Raw genomic sequence first — 21,052 nt, 5'->3', positions numbered from 1 at the left:
GAAGATGTGTCTGTATATATATATATATATATATATATATATATATATATATATATATATATATATATATATATATATATATATATATATATATATATATATATATATCCTTTCTTTAAAAAATATAGCCTTGTGGAGAACATTGTGCTTATTTGAGTCAATAAAAAAATTGATACGGAGCACAACTCTACTGAAAGACTTGAAAAATAGAAATGCATTTTTTACAGATAGATAAACAGATAACTTTATTTCCTTTTATAATTTAAAGTCAGTTTGAAAGTTCGTTAAGTCAAACAGATATCATAAAAAATTTACCGAAGACACTAACATCTCATGGCCACACCCTCAACTCTATCTGTCCAGTAGAGTCCTTACTTCCGTTGCGTTGATTTAGCGGTGATCAGTGTTGTTATGTAGTGTAGTGTGTTCTCATTGCGTGTATGTTTATATGTGTGCGTGTGTGTGTGTGTGTGTGTGTGTGTGTGTGGTGTATAGATAGTTCGAAGATGACGTCACTCAGGTCTTTGTTATTGTTTTTTTGCCATCCGCGTTTATGAGTATTGCTCACTGAACTGTATTAACCCGACTATAAACGTTCAAGGATACACACAGTTTTGTGTGTTGGTCCGTTATGCTTCCGGATGGCAATGTTATAAGCTCCTTAGCCAAGCGCATACTATCTATACATGTGTGTGTGTGTGTGTGTGTGTGTGTGTTTTGGAATGTGGTTGCGTGGAAGAAAAATAAGGGGGGGGGGGGGGGGGGGTGTCCATCAAGTAGAGAAATTCCTGAGCAAAGGGGGGGGGGAGGGGGTGTGTTTGCTAGGAACTGTCAGATTGGCATTTTTCAGCAAATCGTGGCATTCATAGTGACGGTATTCGGATTTACAGAAATTTTAAACAAGTTTCACCGATTAACAACATCAACTAATATTACTGCTGATATTACTGTCGTTTTCATGCCATCGATGTGATAATTATTGCCCTGGGAAATATTTAGTTAAACGTTTCGGCAAACTGTCAATTGGTTATGTCTAGCTTCTAGCCCGAACAAACCAAAAGTAGACAGATTCGGGGACTTGATATTTTTCGCGTCCGCTTCAGATTTTCATTTGACCTCACATAAGTAAAGGGGAGACATTCCGAAAGCTCCTACATCCCCAGTATTCATTCAATTTGTATTGTCACCGTTGATCTTTTGTCGGGCGTTTATTTATTCAATTTGTTATCATATAAAAGCGTTTTAAAAACTCTAGAACAAACCTTGATAGATTTGTGAAAGTTTAAAATTTCCTAATTTGACCATTGTTTTGATTATCGGCCGCCATTTTAATTTGTGACGTATTGAAGGTAGTGCAAAGCACTCCCAAGTAAAGCGTGGCAAAGACTTGCGACTTACTGATATTGATATCTACTGACTGATAAACTAAAATCATGCCGAATAAAGCATGGCAGCGACGGCAAGCACATCGATTAAAATGTGCATCTAGTCGTAATCAAGCTAATCAAGAAAATGATTCTGGCAATACCGAATGAAAATAGTTCTTTCCCGCGAAATCGCGGCTTTTTACTAGTATATATATATATATTATATATATATATATATATATATATATATATATATATATATATATATATATATATATACACACAGATTGTAGAGTTCCGGATTAGAGATAATATATATCAATATATATATATATTATATATATATATATATATATATATATATATATATATATATATATATATTATATACATATATTGATTATATATATATATATATATATATATATATATATATATTATATATATATATATATATATATATATATATATATATATATTGATATATACTTATCTCTAATCCGGAACTCTACAATCTGTGTGTCTCCATTATCCGGACAGGTCGCCTGATGACGGATCTTTTCTTCTTTATTTACAGTTCATAATCCGGAAATTCTTGTTTGCGGATCCGCGCATTTATTTTGGGAGCAAGCTATTACAATATTGAAGATTTATGACTATAATCCGGACGTCGCACTGACCGATACCGCCTGTCCACCTACTCTTGTTCAATTCAATCCACGAACAATTAATTAGAAAATTAAACGAGACTTACCTGTAAGTTGAAGTTTGATTGGAATTTTATAGACCCAATAATATTCTTAGGCCTTGACCGAGAAAGCGTCCCTGCACATGCGCAATCACTATTTAAAGCTAATAGGCTACAATAGCTGTTACCATCAATTATCTAATTAAAAGGCCTCAAATTGATTTGCAATTTTGCAAAACGATGTATACATTCATGGGGTGGGATGAAATTGGGAAATTGGGAAATTGGTCAAGGCCTAAGAATATTCTTGGGTCTATAAAATTCCAATCAAACTTCAACTTACAGGTAAGTCTCGTTTAATTTTCTAATTTTATAGACCCAATGAATATTCATATGGCCTTGCCCGAGACTTTAAAGCCGTAACAGCTATTGTAGCGATCCAATATATAAACGGACATACACAATTAGAAGCATATTCTTTCATTATGCTTTATTAAAACGTTAAAACCTATGATAAAAGGAACGATGTCCTAAGCCATGAGGTTCCATATCTACTTTCATTCAGTATGTAAAAAAGTTTTTCAAAACTATTGCAGCCTGTGTCCTAAGCCAGACACTGCATAGATAGTTATGATATACATTCATAACTCTGTGACTCAATTCAGACACAGGTTAATCATGTTTAATCTATTTGCAGCCTGTGTCCTAAGCCAGACACTGCATAGATTGTCAATGAGGTATTAAATATAACTCAGTCTGTGATTCCGCCAGACACTGAGTAACAAGGTGCCATATTATGATTTCAGTAAAAATTACTGTAATTGGTCATTGGTGTTTTCATTATCAGCCTGTTGTTAAATCCAGACACTGATAATTATGTTCATAATAAGGATAAATTACTCACATCAACGTGCTTTCCGTAACACTGCTTTCCCAAATGCAGTCCCATCATCTTTTACAATTGGTTTATTGTAGAATTTAGCAAACGTCTTCTGACCAGACCATGCTGCTGCCTTAAGTATGACAGAAATATCTACATCTTTAGTAATAGCTGACGTGCTCGCAGCCCTGGTGCTGTGTGCTTTGAATATTTGTGTATTTATTCCCGACTTCATAAGAGTCAATTTAATCCATCGACCGATTGTTTCCTTAGTTACCGGTTTATGTGGACATGCATAACTCAAAAATAGTTGAGATGAATTTCTAAACGGTTTAGTTCGTTTTATATATTCTCGCAAATATGTTACAAAACATAATCGTTTATTAGATGGGTATCCCGGTAATACTATGGAATTTTCATTATTTTTCGGGGTATTATGTTTCAATAATTTAGAAACATGAAAGATGGCCCGAGTTTGTGTAATATGACACTCTTCTAAATTTAACGAGTGAATGGTTTGGCATCTTTGTCCAGTGACTAAGGCACATAATGTGACTAATTTGAAAGTGAGCATTTGTAAAGTTAATTCCTTACAAGGTGAGCATTTTTCCAAAAAATTTAACAATATTGAAACGTCCCAAATTTTGGTGTATCTTGGTTTGCTTGGGTGAGCCAAGAAAATACTTCTCATCAAACGTTATATTTTGTTATCATCTCCGATGGAAGGTTGGTCGAAAATGCAAGATAATGCAGAACGAGCAGTATTAACTGCACTATAACAAAGTACTTTTTTAGAAAGGTGTAATAAAAACTCTAGACAGTGTGAAACACTATATTCCTCGACATCCCACTGTTTATCAGAACAAAATTCAATCCATTTCTTAAGCAGACCTGCCACTTCACGAAAAAGGAAATCAGTATGACATTGTAAAAAAATCAGTATCTGGGGAAAAAAATCAGTATGAGACGTAAAATTATCCAATTATCCCCCCCCCCCACCCCTTATTTTTCCCCAACACCCAAAATGGCACGCACAACGCCAATCTGGCAATCAGACTACTAACTTATTTAAAGATGGTGGCACTTGGTAACGAGTCAGAAGCCAGGGACCGCGGTGGTTTACCAGTACAGCTCGCTGTCGTTTCACAAAGGAAATGAAAACTAAATAACGCGCCGTGTGTGTTTTCGATCTGTGTGAGGGCATCACAAAGAGGCTCGCTACGTCATGTGATCTATCGAGGTATCGCGGGACGGGTCAAAGTTCACGAGACTTGAAAATTTTAACGTGCAACGTAAAGCACAAAGTAAGCGTAAAAGAGAGTGGTGGAGGGCTGCGGGACCTTTGTCACTTGGTGAAATCGGTACGATCGGCAAGTAAATCGGGAAATCGGTAAATACGAAAAAAAGATCTTGCAAATCGGTATGATACCGATTAATCGGTATGAACGGCAGGTCTGCTTAAGGTATACATTGTATTGTTTAACAGTATTTGGTCTCCAGCCTTTCATTAAAGTCTTGACAACTCGTCGGGACAACCCTTGTCTTTTGAAATTGTTCCTGATAAGACACATGCCATCAGTTGGAGTTTTGGGTATAATGGATGTACTGCTGAGTGGTTTGATGGTAAAATTAACACATTTTTGGCTTTCTTCAGAAAAAGAGGAGGAAGGCACATCATTTCCATAAGTTTTGGATACCAAGGAGCTATTGTCCAGTGTGGCACGACCATCAATATCTTTGTACTTTGGTCTTCTTGGATTTTCCTGAGAATCCTGGAGATAAGATTAAATGGTGGGAAGATATATCCGTACGTATCCCATTTATGTTGAAATGAGTTAATGGCGCAGGCTTCAGGATCGGGATAGAAAGACATATATATATAGGTAATTGTCTGTTTGCACGAGAAGCAAACAGATCTATTTCAGGGCATCCAAATTTCTCACATAACCTATCAAAAACTTCTGGGTGTAATTTCCATTCTGTATGAATTCTAACTTTCCTACTGTGTGAATCGGCTATATTTGATTTTCCAGCTATATGACAAGCAGACAACCAGATTCCTCTTTCTTTACACCACAAGATGATTTGTTTAGTATAATAGTTAACAAGTCTAGAGTGTGTACCCCCAAGATAGTCTGATTATCCATTTGGATCTGTATATGACAATTCTTAAAATCACATAGGGACTGAATACCCGACAACCCTGCTTTGATTTCGAGAACATTTATGTGGAGTTTAGACTCCTCTTTTGTCCACATGCCGTGTGTATTTCTATCATTGAAAACTGCCCCCCATGCATAACTAGATGCGTCTGTTTGAATAGTGAAATCTGCATTACCATGAGAAATCATTTTCCCACTATAAACCCCCTCTGTAATCCACCATTGTATTTCTTGTACACATTCTTCATTAAGAGTGGTAAAGTTATTAAAATTATAATTTGTCTCTAATGATTTGATTTTAAGCATTTCCAGTTCTCTATAATATAGCGGACCATATTCAACCGCTGGAAAACTAGCCACAAAGACTCCAATTAATCTTGCTAATTCCCTTACTGTAAGGGAGGTATGACTCATCACATTCTTTGACATCTGGATGATATGATTTCTTTTATCCTCACCTAAACTTATTTTCATCAGTGTCGAATCTAGAATGAAACCTAAATGTAATAGCTTTTGCGTAGGTTCATATATAGATTTATCAGAGAGTTCGAAACCTAACGAAGTCAGAAGTTGCTTCGTAATTATAACGTTTTATGATTAGGGCCTTGTAGATAGAAATCATCAATGTACACACTAGACAAAAAACCTCTTTGTCTCAAAAAACCTAACACTGGTTTTAAAATTTTGGTAAACAGTCTTGGGATATCTCGAAATCCCTGAGGCAAAACCATATATTTATAAACTTGACCCTCAAACATAAATTTTAAGTATTTTGTAAAATCGGGGTGCATTGGAATGCTATGAAAAGCATTGGATATATCAATACATGCCATGTAGCAATTTTGTTGCATGAGATTAAGGCACGTAGTTAGTCCCTCCATCTTGAAGTGAGTAAATTTAACAAAATTTTTATTCAAGCATTTGAGATTAAGAATGGGTCTGTATTTGTTGTTATTCGATCTTTTCTCTTAAGAAAATATTATTCATGTAATCTCCCTCTTCAACAGTGCTTTCCTCAATTACTTCTTGTTTCAATAATTCTCCAATTATAGCCCTTAATGCTATGGTTTCCTGTGCATTAAATTTCAATTGATGGGGAATTTTATTTTGAATTGGTGGAGAAATGAATTGGATTTTACAGCCTTTGACACATTGTAAAATTATTTTGTCTTCTGTGATTTTTTCCCAATTATGAATAAAATGCCTTGTTCGACCACCTAAAGCTAAATCGTTTCCTTCACTTACATTTAATATGGTTTGTTGCGACGACCCTGTTGTCGAGTTTTGTTGCTGAAGTTCTGGTATTTGTTGTTGTTGTTGTTTTTGTAATGTTTTCCCCTGTTGTTGTACACAGGGTTTTTCCCGTCTAAAAAAGATAACCTTTTCTTTAAAAAGAACGGCTTGTTTTGATGTCTTTGGTATGGTTTGACACGATTGACTCTTTGAGAAACCTTCAGGGTTTCCGAGACATCTTTGACTTTCTCTGTCAATTGTTTTCCAAAAAGAGAGTCCTCGCACGGATACTGCTCAGAACACAATGACGAGAATTCCAATTTTACTTCAGATTTAAAATTCTGTCGTCTATGTAAATCCAGGCTGTGTGATCCGTCTGCTAATAACGCCACGGAATCTGCACAGGAATTAGTGATGGAGTCAATATCCTATTGACAAACTGACTCTATATTTATTTTGGTCAGTTTTTCGAAACACATCGTCATGGCGCATAAGCTTTTCATGAGTGTTGTTTGTATTTTTTGAATACTCGAGTCAGTTGTCTAGTTTCTTTTTGGACCATCTTAAAATTTTCTGGATTACAAGTAAGAGTCTCCATTCTGCCACAATTTTTAGGTTTTATATATTTTTGAAATAGTTGGTCCCTATCCGATATTTGCATTCCGTTGCACAGGATATTATTAATTCCCTTTGCTAGGTCCTCGTTAATTTGAGGCCCTTCAATTTCCTTTGTACCTGATACGTCTTTAAAATAGGAGATCGATGAAGACGTTTGTGCTTCTGACACTTCGTCTTCTTGTCCATCATTAACATTGTTAATTGTTTCGTAGTCATTCAGCGTGTCACATTCTGTCATCTCCTTATCGTATGTATTTTTTAACTCCGTGACAGTTTAATTTCTGAAAGTTCGCCGTCGCCACCATTATCTGATTTTTTACTTCTCTTTACTTTGGAAGGCTCGCCCTTCTTCCTACCTTCAGTCTTACTCGACACACCACTCCTATTTTCACCGTCATCACTGTTATTTTTGGTTTCATTGTTATTGTTACACGCCGTCCTGTTAAGGAATTGGGTCAGTGGGGCGTCCGACGCCATTGTCTTAATTAATAAGTGCAAGCGCGAAATCACGCACGATAAAATGAAATCGATAACAATCCACTTAATATCTTAATAATTGAAGAACAAAATCATAATCCACGAAACATCACATGATAATTTAAGCACAAAATAATATATTTTCAAGAACTATTGCATCAATATAAGTAGGTAATTAATTTTAAATCCAAGAGAATTAAAAACACGATGATTGCTTTGCAAGGTTCACTTTTTAAGTGATTGCGCATGTGCAGGGACGCTTTCTCGGGCAAGGCCATATGAATATTCATTGGGTCTATAAAATTTATAATCCGATTTAAAACCCTTTTTCACACCCAATTATGGTAAGATATGTAAGTTATTTGTCATGTCAGTCCAGCCATTGGCAGACAGCCCCGCTTCCATAATCATTGTGTCAGTTTACACACTAAACCAACCCCGGTAACCTGGTAATGAAGTCATTGGGCATACAAAGGCGTTTGTTTCAATTAAGACAAAGCTAAGATTTCATAAAATGCAAAACAAAAACAAACACTGTAAAAACAAACCACCAGAATTATTTCGTAATACATAAATAAAAACTGTTCTAATAAACCACACGTTGGCCAATGGTGAAAGCGGTATAGCCCTATTGTTGCTTGCCACAATGATAAATTTAGATTATCACACGACTTTTATCAATTCAATATGATGCTAGCCGCATTGAGGAGGAAGAGGATGAAGTGGATGAGGAAAAGAGGAGAAAAAATGGAGTAAGAATAGACGATAAAGACGAATTGAGGGGTAAGACCGGGAGACTTGCAACAGCTGGTGGAGAGTTAATTATTAACCGACACAACACGCCACAGAAACCGGGATCATCGAATCATAATTAATTGGCGACCTCGAGATTCTGAATGACTACCTATGCAAACAAGCCCGTATCGTGTGCCATGACTCTATCAGTGAAAATTTAGGGAACTTATTTTACATTAAAGAAGGCTTTTCTTGCTCTATAAATACCCTGATGAGGGTGCATTTTGCGAGCAGTCGAGCAATCAATGTCATCATCTCCCTTCATAAGACGTTGTTAAATGCCAACTCGATTGAAAAAAAATGTCTACAAGAAAAAAAAACATATTAACAGCATGATGATAAACATCAAATGAAACATCGGAAAAAAGACGTTTTATTTTTCATTGCTGTGTGCATGTATCTTTCTATATTTTCTGACTGTGCGTGCGCGTGCGGTTACAAATTGAGCATTGAAAGTATTGCGGCAACGATCCAATCCGGAAAAGAAGTCGATTTCATAAAGAGTAATTTGACTTTTTCCAAATGGTGTAATAGTAATCCCCCCCCCCCCCCCCCCCACCCCCCTCACAGGATAATTTTCTTTGACTGATAAATTCCGTCCACAAATGAGGAATCAAAGGTAAATTGCGTGTTAGAACCAGCGTGCATTTGCTTTAGTTATGGACACATAATTGTCATCGCCAGAAAGAAAATAATATTGACGATTATACAGCAATAGATTATAAAGAAATATACAAAGATTAACATAAACAGCTAGAGAGAGAGAGAGAGAGAGAAGAACAAAATAGCAAACCTCAATTTTTCTTTTTTGACTTTTTTATATTCTTTTATGTACATTATTTTTTGCAATCTACAGCTTCTAAGGGTTTTTTCCACGTATGTTGTCCGTGCAAGACGTTGAGACAACCGAGTTGCTAAAACAAAGAGAAAATGAAGAAATTGTAATAAGAAATAGAGAGTGTAGTGAAAAGTAGCAATAAAATTATATAGATATAGATGGATCAAATAACTACATATATATTTTTTTTTTTTTTTAAGTTAGCATCCAATAGAATTTTAATTTACCGCAGTTTCTAAAACATGTTTGGCCAATAATCTTCTGCTCCTTTCAGCTTATCCCGCATTTTGCATGGTTGCCATAATGAATGCCACATCTCCATACATCTCGGTTCAGAGCATCATCTTCCTCCAGGCCCAGTTCTTTCATATCGTCCTTTACCTTATCCAACCACCTAGTCTTTGGCGTCCCTTTTTCCTTTTTCCTGCTATGTGTAAGTCCAATACGTTCCTTCCCAAGTCTCTTTACATGTCCGAACCATTTCAATTCAATATTCTCTCATCTTTATTGATACAATTTTCACTTAGTCAACCTTCGAATTCGTTCACTTCTCACTTTATCTTTTCTTGTCCAGCCAAAAGTCCATCTCAACATCCTCATTTCTGCCACCTCAACTTCTTTATCTTGTTTCTTTGTTGGAGCTGCTGTCCATATAACATTGCTGGTCACAACGTTTGTATATATTTTCCCCTTCAGCTTGTTTGGATAATAATATATCATATTAGGGGGGGAGGGGTGGGGGGAATAGCACTTATACCAAAAGGCTAAAATATTGAGCTGAGTCAATCGAGAAATACTGCATGATACAAGTTTTGTAGAAATAATGAATTGTAAATAACCGGGTATGAAGATTTACCGTAGCCTTTTCTGATTTATGAATCCGAAATGGAAAAACGTGTATTGAATGTACAGTATAGGATTCGGAAGGACAAAGGACACGTATTGTGAGGACTCAAGGGGAAATCGACCATAGCTAGCCTAATAACATGAGGCACGTTTCAGGGAGAGACACGCACAAAGACATTACATTTTGCAACAGCTTTTGTACATGACATAACGCACACAACTTACACTGACTGAACAATGCACACTTTTTATCCCCTTTAGTAGCTCAGTCGTCACATCGCATACGAGGAAAAGCTTAGCGTTGGAAATTCCCGAAATTACACCAATATATAATAGAATAAAAATCAAACAGATAGAACGAAATAATTGACTTTAAATTGATCACAACAACAAAAACGACAAAAGAGCAGCTGCGCAGTAGCAGCAAACACAACAACAGTAACTACAGTGTGCGCTTTGTTTTGTTTGGGTTTTTGGTTGAGGGTGTTGCTATTTTTTGTTTGTATATTTCTGTCTTGCTTTGTCTCTGACAATGTTGCATACTTCCAAACAATCTGCAGTGAACTGGCAAAACACTTCGATTACAGTTTGGCCAGAAATTGGCCAGTCTAAAATTTACCTCAATTTTGAGATCTTTAGACTGGTCGGGGATCGTCTTAATCTATCGATAGAAAGTAAAGTTTACTGGACAAAATGTAAAATTTTAAAAAGATGTTGTGACATTGACGGCAGTATTCGGCCGCAATCTAAAAAAAAAAAATCTAAAAAAAAATAAACAACTTTTTTTTTTCCGAGAGCGGCAGTATTCTGACTGTATCCCGATATGACAACATTGACAGAAAACACACATGTTGCTTGACAACAACAAATTTGCCGACCAAAACATACAGATAACGACCAACACAAGAATTAATTTATGCTTATTGATTTTAAATACATAAAATAAATGAACAAATGAACTATATAATGGATTCGTGATTGAATGAACAAATATGTATACGAAGTTAAAAAGCGATTGATGAATTGATTACTATTAGGCTAGTATTGAAGAAAATAATCTTTACATAATGGGCTATTTCAATATACCTTTAAAATATAACTTTTTCCACGTTAACTTTTAAAATGAAAATATCAAATCGGAAAATTATGAATGAATAAATGAATGAAAGCAATAACCGATGACAAATTCTACACATTATATATAAATTAAATATTACAGCAATATGTACGACATAATTATATGCTTACCATTCCTTATAAATAATAACCGACCAAACAATGAAAACGTTTTTTATCCATGAACCGAATCACTTTCATTATGGAGTGGCACAAACCAGTCGAAAGTTCTACTGAGCTGGCAAACCACCTCCCTACTGTTGACTACAATGACAAAACAAGCCTACTCAACAACTATAACAACTAGTGCGGGGCGGTCCTTGGCAAGCTTAAGGACCACGGTCCTACGGTCCTTGGGAAATGAAGACCGCAAGGACCGGTCTCTAGACCGGTCCGTTCATTCTTGAACCGTTAAAGACCGCTACACGATGAAAACCGTGGCCTACAGGAGTAAAACACACGGAGTAGTCACACTCATTTCAAATTGTAACCTAATTAGAGAAGAGGGGTGATGCCTTCTTTATTTGCTCACCGTACTTCATTGTTACTTCGATAATTTAATAAAATTTGAAATTTATCCCCATTAACGGAGATAATGGCATCGCCCAAGGCGTTGATCGACTTGTTCGTGGCGTTGATACACACACGCAACTCCTACCCCCCCCCCCCCCCCCCCCACACACACACACATTAGAGGGCAGCGAGCATTGAAGAGTAAGAGAGAGACGTGAAGTTATAATAAGAGGGGGTGGATGAGGTGATAAGAGGGGTCGATGGTGACTTTTCGCCAGATCTAACAAACTCAGCTACCCATTCATTGCTGAGTAGACAGGGATTCAGAAAAAAATCGACTGCACCCGGGATCGATCTCTGGCCCTTTGCGTATAAAGAGAGTGCTCTATCAACTGAGCTATCGGGGTCCCCAAATATTCTATTGGACCTTTTAAAAATACAGACGTTATAACTGTTTTTTTTGGACGGAAGAAACTAATGAAACTCATATTACTTGATTAGTTAAAACACCAAACGAAATTTTAATATTATTGTATTATTTTAAATGACAACAATGCGATAGAAAGGAGTGGCGACAAGAGATGGACAAAAGAAAACAAAAAATCAGACTTGCAACTTGCTAGGTTCGACACACACACACACACACACACACACACACACACACACACATCTTTAGTAGTCACATACATTTCAAACAATAACCCATTAGAGAAGAGGGGTCATGCCTTCATCATAGATCATTGTCATTGCGATCATTATGGTGTAGTAAATTTTGAAATTTACCCCGTATAATGGAATCGTCCAAGGCGTGCGCCTCCTGTTCCCCCCATCTCACACACGAAAGGGCGGTTTGCGGAGTGGAGGGAGGTGGTCGTCTGCCTCTATGGTCGTCTGTGTCGTTTAGTGTATGGCAAAGGGGGGTGGGTGCGATTAATTAAGTGGGATGGGTGGTGATTGGTGGAAGATAGGCAAAGGACCGAGGCAACGAATCGCTGGGGAAGTAGTATGGCGCGAGACCGTTGAAAGGTGATAAGAAGTGAGGACCGCCGGCGGTCTTCCTCTTTGGGACTGGACCACGGTTCACAGCTAAAAGACCGTGGGACCGGTCCTCGGTCCGGTCCTCAGCGCGGCACTAATAACAACTAATAATTCTCCAATAAAGTAGGGACGTCCACGCCTATTAGATGCCCGTTCCTTTGTTAGCTGCTTTTACAGTAACTAAAAAAAAAACTCTTCTAAATATCCGTGTTGGTGTTTACTTTTAATATGAAGCAGTCATCGTGATATTATGATGATTGGGGCATGTGAGAGAGATGAGTGGTTACACTATTAAATCGCCACGCCAATAATGATTAATAAGTAGTATGGTATGTATTAGCACGCTAAGTCTCGTTAATTATACTTCACTTAACTCAATGCACTGAAAAGTAAACGGTTCGACTAGAGAGTTTGTACCTTGCAAAACTTTGAACGTATAGTGATCCAAACATCGAATTTACAATCCACTGTGACGGGAATACATTGGGTCAACTAATAATATTAACATTTAGAGCAACACAAACGATAACGACAACGACAACGATGTTGACGACGACACTGATGATTTACACAAATCCACAACACCTCGAGCGGAGGAAGGTAGAAGCACAGACTAGTCCTGTATTCTCTATGGGTAGAAGAGTGGGATTGGGCAAGGGATAGAGAGAAGGTGGTAGCGATGGTATGACGACAGCAAGACAACGAGGGAGAGGTTGAGTTGGCAGTCAGCTGTTTCAGTCGACAAAGATAGAACGCGCGCACGCTGGAGAGAGAGAGAGAGAGCCGCGACGTAAAAGCAGGCCACTGGAGGGAAACGGTCAACTTCTCTCTCTCTCTCTCTCTCTCTCTCTCTCTCTCTCTCTCTCTCTCTCTCTCTCTCTCTCTCTCTCTCTCTCTCTCTCTCTCTCTCTCTCTCTCTCTCTTTCACATACACAACACACACATGTGTGTATATATATATATATATATATATATATATATATAATATAATATTAACACACACACACACACACACACACACACATAGCCTCTATCTTCCCCCTGTCTTGCACAATTAATACTACACATCTCCATCAGTACCACAGACTACTAGGAGTCCTGTATTATCTATGATCAGTACCCCTGCTCTACCTATTTATCTACGGAACGAACGAAATTGACGTCACCGAACTTTACTTTATGATTGTTTTTGGACAGCCATTTTGGTGATTACTTCTCACTTAATTCTAACGTTCAAGGTTAAAATCCGTTCCATGTTCTGTGAGCAAGGAATATCGCAACTTACGAAATATATTTGGTGCCGTGATTTTTTGCATGCGGGCTTATATTATAAGTGACATTACGAATTTTGAATACCGACCGTGACGGACCAGTTTTCGCACAATGCCGAATTCCTTTGATATTTTCATCTTTTGCAATAAAATATGACTCAAACTTTAAAATGTTTACAGTAATGGTGTGTTGATTCTCGTTCTTGTGGGGAAAATATGGAACGATGTCCTTTAATGGTGTAACAAAACATCTTTAACAGAAAAGCGCGGTCATAACAGGAAAGGAAAGAGGCACTGTATTCTTCACAACATTTTCACAATAACTAAAACTGACTTTAAAAAGAATAATTTGTGGATTTCAATTATGTATGCATGCAAAAGGTCGACTGTTGACATCTCGGGATAAAAATCTGACGTGACATTTTAAAATCTGGACGCCACATAACAATAACGGTGAAATTCATTGGCTTTATACTATGATCTGTGTTAAAAGGGGGGAAAACCTCAATACGTTTCTAAAAGATTTTATTATTATGATATTACATTTAACTTGGGCACTAGGAGACGGGGTAACAATCAATTAGTTCAATACAAAAATTCAAAATTGACATGCCCACACTAAATTGTGTATATAAACTGTATATAAATAGTCCATAATATCTGAGAAGTGTAATTGTTATATGTAGTATGTATGATTTCCCCTTTTGTCAATGTGCGCCTATAGCTGCGGCAATGCGGGATTGGTGCTTTATTAATAATAATAATAATAATAATAATAATAATAATAATAATAATAATAATAATAATAATAATAATAATAATAATAATAATAATAATAATAATAATAATAATAGTTCAACAATAGTTCAAACGATTATTTTTAGGCAATTACCAATATACCTCATACAAGAATATAATATTTCCATCAACAAATCAAGTAAGTAAAATCAATAATAAAGCAAAGCAAACAATGATAATAATAATTTTAATAACTGTTTTAAATTAATGAAGTAAAGAATGACGTCCAAGCTGTCCTTAAATCTGACCGTTTAAAAGATGTGCATGTTGATTATCATTGTGGCAAGTAGATATATTTACGGAACAATCAGTATACTTACCCTGCTGCCTTTTCAAAGACCGAAAATTACCCCAAATTAATTTAAATATGGCTCCATATAATAGAGGTCAGCGATTGGATGAGTGGCAATGGTCGCAATATTGTGTTCATTCCCCATATTAACTCACTCGTCTCAGGAAAGAATGGGTACCTGATTATATAAAGAAATGACTATAAGTGTAAGATTGGTATTACAGGCGACGTTTATATGAAATGGAAATTTCTTTCCATAAGGCCTTCTTGGGGTATTATTGAAGCATTGTGAAGCGGGCATAGTATAGCGAGTTTATAGAATTGCTCTACGTAAATGTTCATAATTGATTTTTATTAATTCAAGATAGCTCATCTCGTTTAAATTTGAAGTTGTATGAGTCATGATTATTACCTAACGTCTAGAGGGGGATCTCTCCAAATGTTAAAATGGGAAATAAGGAAATGTAAAATAAATAACGAGTTTGGAACAGAGATCATTCACGCGTTACTTCGGTGATTAAATCCAATAGACAGTATTAAACAGGATGAAAATAACTTGCAAGTCAATATACAAGAAGACCAGTGTGTAAAAGGAGAGAAGCGAGATTGGACTATTGGGTGTAAAGGGACATTATTGACGGATCACATGGCTCCCAAGAGAGCGTAATGAATACTGAAGAGGGAGATGAGGGGACAATAAAGCGAAAATAAAACCAGAACACAACTAAGACCGGTGCGTTTTGGGCTTACACAATGAAATACAACAAAGGGATCGGAGTACATCTATGTGGTTGTTTGTTTGTTACAAATGAATCCGTTCTGTATTTCAGTTGAACACTGATGACATTTTGAGAAACAAACAAGTCACTTCCAGGCAAAACAAACATCTATGAGCAACAATTACTCGATAGTGTATATTGTGATGATTTTCAAAAATTAAACAATAAAATAAACACGTATATGATATGGTATAACCGTATTATAAAAGTCGGATTTTATATAATCCTTCATATTGGTAAAACTGCGTGTAAAAACGAAGCAAATGTAAAGGGGGAATAAATTTAAATCCCGTTGCCTAAAGTCAACCCGACAATCAAATCATGTGTTGGTATAAAATGACAGCCAAAAGTATATTATGGTAAATTTTATAAATTGAATATACTACATTTAAATAGCACAATCATAGAAACTAAACAAAGCAGATTGTGTCGATTTTAAAGACAGTAAGTGGGCTATTACGAAATGGGTACAAAATAAGGGAAAAGACTTAATGATTTCCTAATGATAAATAATCTGCATTATAGTCATATCGCAGACATACTTTTGACTGGAGAGGCTGTTTTAAAATGGTGAGCAAACAAATCTTATAAATGGTCAGTTTTAAGGACATTCTTTATTTCTTTTATTGAAAGACATTTTAAAAGATTAAAATGGTATTTTGTGCCTAGCATAACTTGGCGTGGATAAAAAAGAGAAATTGAATACATGAGATTTACAATATCATGGGAAAGCCAATTTGTCCCAAATACTGTCCACATGTTCTACGGACAAGTGGGCTATACTGCAATATAATCAGGTTATGACAACCCACTTTTGATACAATAGGACCTTTTTAAAAATCATTCATTCTTTTTTTTTTAAAGATCATGAGGTTTAACACTACACGCTCATTTTTGCAGCTCTGATAGTCGTACGCAATTATGGGCTTGATCTAACATTGCTGAAATGGACAGAGATTAATTTGCGTTAATTTAAGAGTATTTCCATTACAGCAATGAGCACAAATTCAAACCTCCGAAAAAGTACACAACCAGTTTAACAAGAACCGCTAACATTGTATGCTGAACACAAGAAACTTGGTCTGGACTTATTCTTTATTCATAATGAGAAAAAGTGGAGTTTTGAAAATGTGTGTCTATAATTTTCATTAATTCATGAATTTCACACGTTTTGAAATGGTCTGATCACTGGTCACGAGTGTGCACGGCTCGGGCCCAGACGGTGGGGGGGGGGGGGGGGGTGATGCCTGACCACCAAAGATTCACAAATTATGAACACCGAGAGTTAAATGTATGTGGTATGACTTGTTTATTAATTAAGGTGATGAGCTGCATACAAATCAGTTCTTAAGACAATGTATATAGATGAATGTAGCAGGTGAATCAAAAAAGTATGATGGATGGTTAATATAGTGTAATGAAATTGATCAAGATTATGCCAATAAAATATAATGATGATGACTATAACATGACATAAGCTATGATAAAAAGCTGTATGTAAAAATAATATTGATAAAACTGATATGTGACAGATATATGATGAGCTGCTGAGGAGTGAGTGATGCGAATATAAAGTCAAATGATATGAGAATGATTATGAAATGATAGAAAAGCATGATCATTTAACTTGTATGACTTCAGGGTCTCTAAGTTTGGCGTACCATTTTTACGCAGACGACACCCAACTACTGTTTCCCATTAATATCGACAACCATCTCAATGTTATAACGGAGATAGAAAATAGTATCTCTGAGATTAGTGATTGGATGTGTTGCAATAAACTCAGGTTAAATGAAAACAAAACAGAGGTGTTGCAAATTACAAGACGGGCCTCGTGGACTTTTCCACGCTTAACCTGAATCTTTCTGATTGTGTAATTCCCATCACTAAAGAACCTGTGAGAAACTTAGGAGTTTTATTTGATACCAAATTAAACATGTCTGCCCATGTCACTAATGTAACTAGATCCTGCAATCTTAGATCTATTGGTGCTATTAGAAGGCTTCTTGATATTAATACTACTAAACTTCTTGTTGTCTCTTTGATTTTTAGCCGCCTTGATGAATGCAATAGTTTGCTCTATGGTTGTGATAATAATGTCATTAATCGACTCCAAAAGATATAGAACAAAGCAGCTCGATTGGTAACGTTATCTAAAAAGCGCGAGCATATCACCCCGATTTTGGAGGACCTACACTCGCTACCTGTAAAGTTTAGAATTGAATTAAAAATACTCACCCATGTTTTCAATTGCTTAAACAATTCTGATAATGTTTACCTTCAGGAACTTATCCACCTTTATGAACCCAGTCGAAATTTAAGATCTGCTAATTTAAATATCCTAAAGGAACCCCCAAAATCGTTAGTTTTTCATGAGAAATCCTTTGACCACCATGCCTCCCGACTGTGGAAATCCATCAGTATTGAAATTAAAAATAGAATTATCTTTAGAAAACGGTAAAAACTGAGCTTTTCTGTAGGGCATATAATTTGGACTCTTAGTATTTATTTTATTATAATATATTATGTTATCGATTTTATGTGGTTTTTAACATGCCAGTTCTGTATTTGTGTATGATACATGATGTGTTGATGTAAAGCGCCAGTGAGCAATTCTAAATTGGAACTAGTCGCTATATAAATTCATAATATTATTATTATCATCATCATCATCATCATCATCATCATCATCATCATCATCATCATCATCATTATTATTATTATTATTATTATTATTATTATTATTATTATTATTATTATTATTATTATCATTATTATTATTATTATTATTAATGAGTATTGCAGCCTTTAAAAAACACAAATTAAATCAAATATATGATGTTGGTGTCTGAACAGTTTGGTAACATTCGTAACGATTCTAATTCTACACAATGAATTAACTTGACGTCACTCCACTCTTTGTTTTTGCTTTTAGATAATCAGTTAGGTAAATAATTCTCAAAAGCGTCCTTTTAATAACAATAAACGTTAAAGGTTACACATGGATTTGTGTGCTTCTACGATTGATCAGGCGGGCAAAACAAATGAGAATTTTACCTGAACGCATTGTATAGAAGGAACGAAGGTGACGTCACTCAGCTCTTCGTTATTATTTTAGAGAGCCTTTTAGTGATTAGTTCTAAATAAATTATATCAATCAGATTTTAACGTTAAAATTGCAGTTTTGTGTGTTGGTATGTTTAATTTGGTTGACCGATGTTGTAAGTATTTTACCTAAACGCATAGTATCATGATATCAACCAACAACAAAACAGTTAAATCTAAGCATTAGGCGAGATGGCAGAAAGAAATGCCATGAAAAAAACTCAGCTGGATATTTTAAAACCCAGATACTACCAGACTATTGAGTCTTGAAAACTAAAATTGGCCTTCAAGCGGCTTTTCGAATGTTCAGCCATTGTCTTTCAGAACTAAAAGAATCATAATAGAATGTTAGAGTTAATCTCAGAAGTGCACAGTTTGCTTACTAGATATCCTTTAGGTCTAACGCAAACTATTTTCCGCCGGATGGAACAGGCACAAAAAACAGTGTCAGAAATGTCATCTCACCACGGGACCATTATAAAATCATCTAATAAATATATATAAAAGTATATTATCTAATAGTATTTCTTGTGCCTGGCTGAAGAGGTTTTCAGGTTCTCCTTTGCTAATCCAACCATCGTCTCCAGTTTCTCCCTGAGGTCGACAACGCACTGGTAAGTTGTCTTAATCTCCTCATCGGGAATATCATTTGTCCACAATTCCCTCAGGATGGTCATGGGACCTCTTACAGGTCTTGCATACAGAAGCTCAAACGGAGAAAACCCTAGTGACTCCTGCGGCGCTTTCCTGTATGCAAAGAGAGCGGCGTTGATATACCTGTCCCAGTCTCTAGGTCGCTCAGTCGCCAGATGTTTCAACATGCCTTTTAGGGTAGCATTAAACCTTTCTACAAGACCATTGCACTGGGGATGATAAGGAGTTGTCATCAACTGCTTCACAGAAAACAGGCGACAAACTTCCTTCATGACGTCGTCGGAAGTGAACTGACTTCCACGGTCACTCAGCACCTCTCTCGGAATCCCAACTCTACTATAGATGTTGACTAGAGCTTCTGCAACCGTCTCAGTTTGAATTGATTTCAAAGCGACCGCTTCTGGATAGCGTGTGCAATAATCCACTACCGTCAAAATATATCTATTACCTCTTTCAGAATCAGGTACGATGGGTCCGACGAGATCAACTGCAACACGTTGAAAAGGTTCATCGTTGAAGGGAACTTCAGTCAGGGGAGCTTTGGGTGTTTTCCCTTTCGATACCGATCGCTGGCATTGATCACATGATTGGCAAACCCTGGAGACGTCGGCCCATACATTCGGCCAGATGAAATCCTGTATAATTCTCTCGGTTGTTTTCTTAGCGGAGAGGTGTCCTGCTAGGATGGACTCATGAGCCACTTTCATAACCGTTTGGCGCAAGTCCTTAGGCGCAACAACTTGCTTCGAAACGTCTCCATGGTTGCAGGTATCCGATTCAAAATATCGGTAAAGAATCCCATGTCTGTCATGGCCATACCAAGTCCTGTTGCTCCTACCGGTGCACTTTATTTCGCCCGTCTCTGCCATCCTCCTACACTGTTGGAGCGAGGCATCCAAGGTCTGCTTTTCGATTAGATCCTTCATTGACACCTCAATGTCTAGAGCACTTGGTGTCAGCAGTGGTTTCAGCCTCCTGTTTTTCATGCCTCTGGTCTCTACAGCAGAGACTTCTGCGCTCACATCAATTCCTGGACATTTGGCCCCCGGGATATTTCCAACTATTACGTCATACAATAACGTATCCATCTCTGCAGCGAGTACTCTCCCTTTGTAGTAAGGACAGTCCAAATCTACTTCAACTAGTGGCGTCGAGACCGTTGTCCCTTTCGCAAGGTAGACAAGAACATTCTTGCCTTCCACCTTCTGTTGGGGCACCAGACCTTTGCGCACAACCACGCAACTACAGCCGCTATCACGGAGCGTGGTAACACGTCGGCCATTCACCCAACCCGCTGCAACTGGCATATTTGGGGATTCGTGCTCACCTTCCAGGCATGACAACGAAAGACAGGAGCGCACAACCGCACTTCAGTTCCATGCTCTCGAGCCCAGCACATTTCTTCTTAGTCTCCTCGCTGGGTTTATTTATGGCCCGATTACCCTCCCAGCATCTCGACATTTCGTGACCCTTCTGGCACAGAAAGAGCAAGTAATGTTGGTCCTTACCACATTCACCTGTCTCCTCAAGGGTGTCACTTGGCTTGACCGACAATCCCTGGCCATATGTCCCGGTTTCAGGC

General features: G+C 36.9%; 1 protein-coding gene across 2 annotated transcripts in view; it reads right to left on the bottom strand.

Annotated features, from left to right (window-relative positions):
• The window catches only part of LOC144979410 (ribosomal protein S6 kinase alpha-5-like), a 187,266-nt gene that overhangs the window by 159,409 nt on the left and 6,805 nt on the right, over positions 1-21,052 (bottom strand). Inside the window, exon 1 of one of the 2 annotated variants that reach the window (XM_078926058.1) lies at positions 11,153-11,260. The exons of the other annotated variant lie outside the window; for it this stretch is intronic. The gene's annotated coding sequence lies outside the window, so the exon portion shown is untranslated. Of the gene's footprint in view, positions 1-11,152; positions 11,261-21,052 lie in introns of those variants that run through there. 2 annotated transcript variants of the gene reach the window in all.

This window comes from Berghia stephanieae, chromosome 1 (assembly GCF_034508935.2).
Source record: "Berghia stephanieae isolate SIO BIC M18660-M18661 chromosome 1, UCSD_Bste_1.3, whole genome shotgun sequence".
Classification (NCBI taxonomy): Eukaryota; Metazoa; Mollusca; class Gastropoda; order Nudibranchia; family Aeolidiidae; genus Berghia; species Berghia stephanieae.
This window is presented reverse-complemented; position numbering and strand designations above follow the sequence as displayed.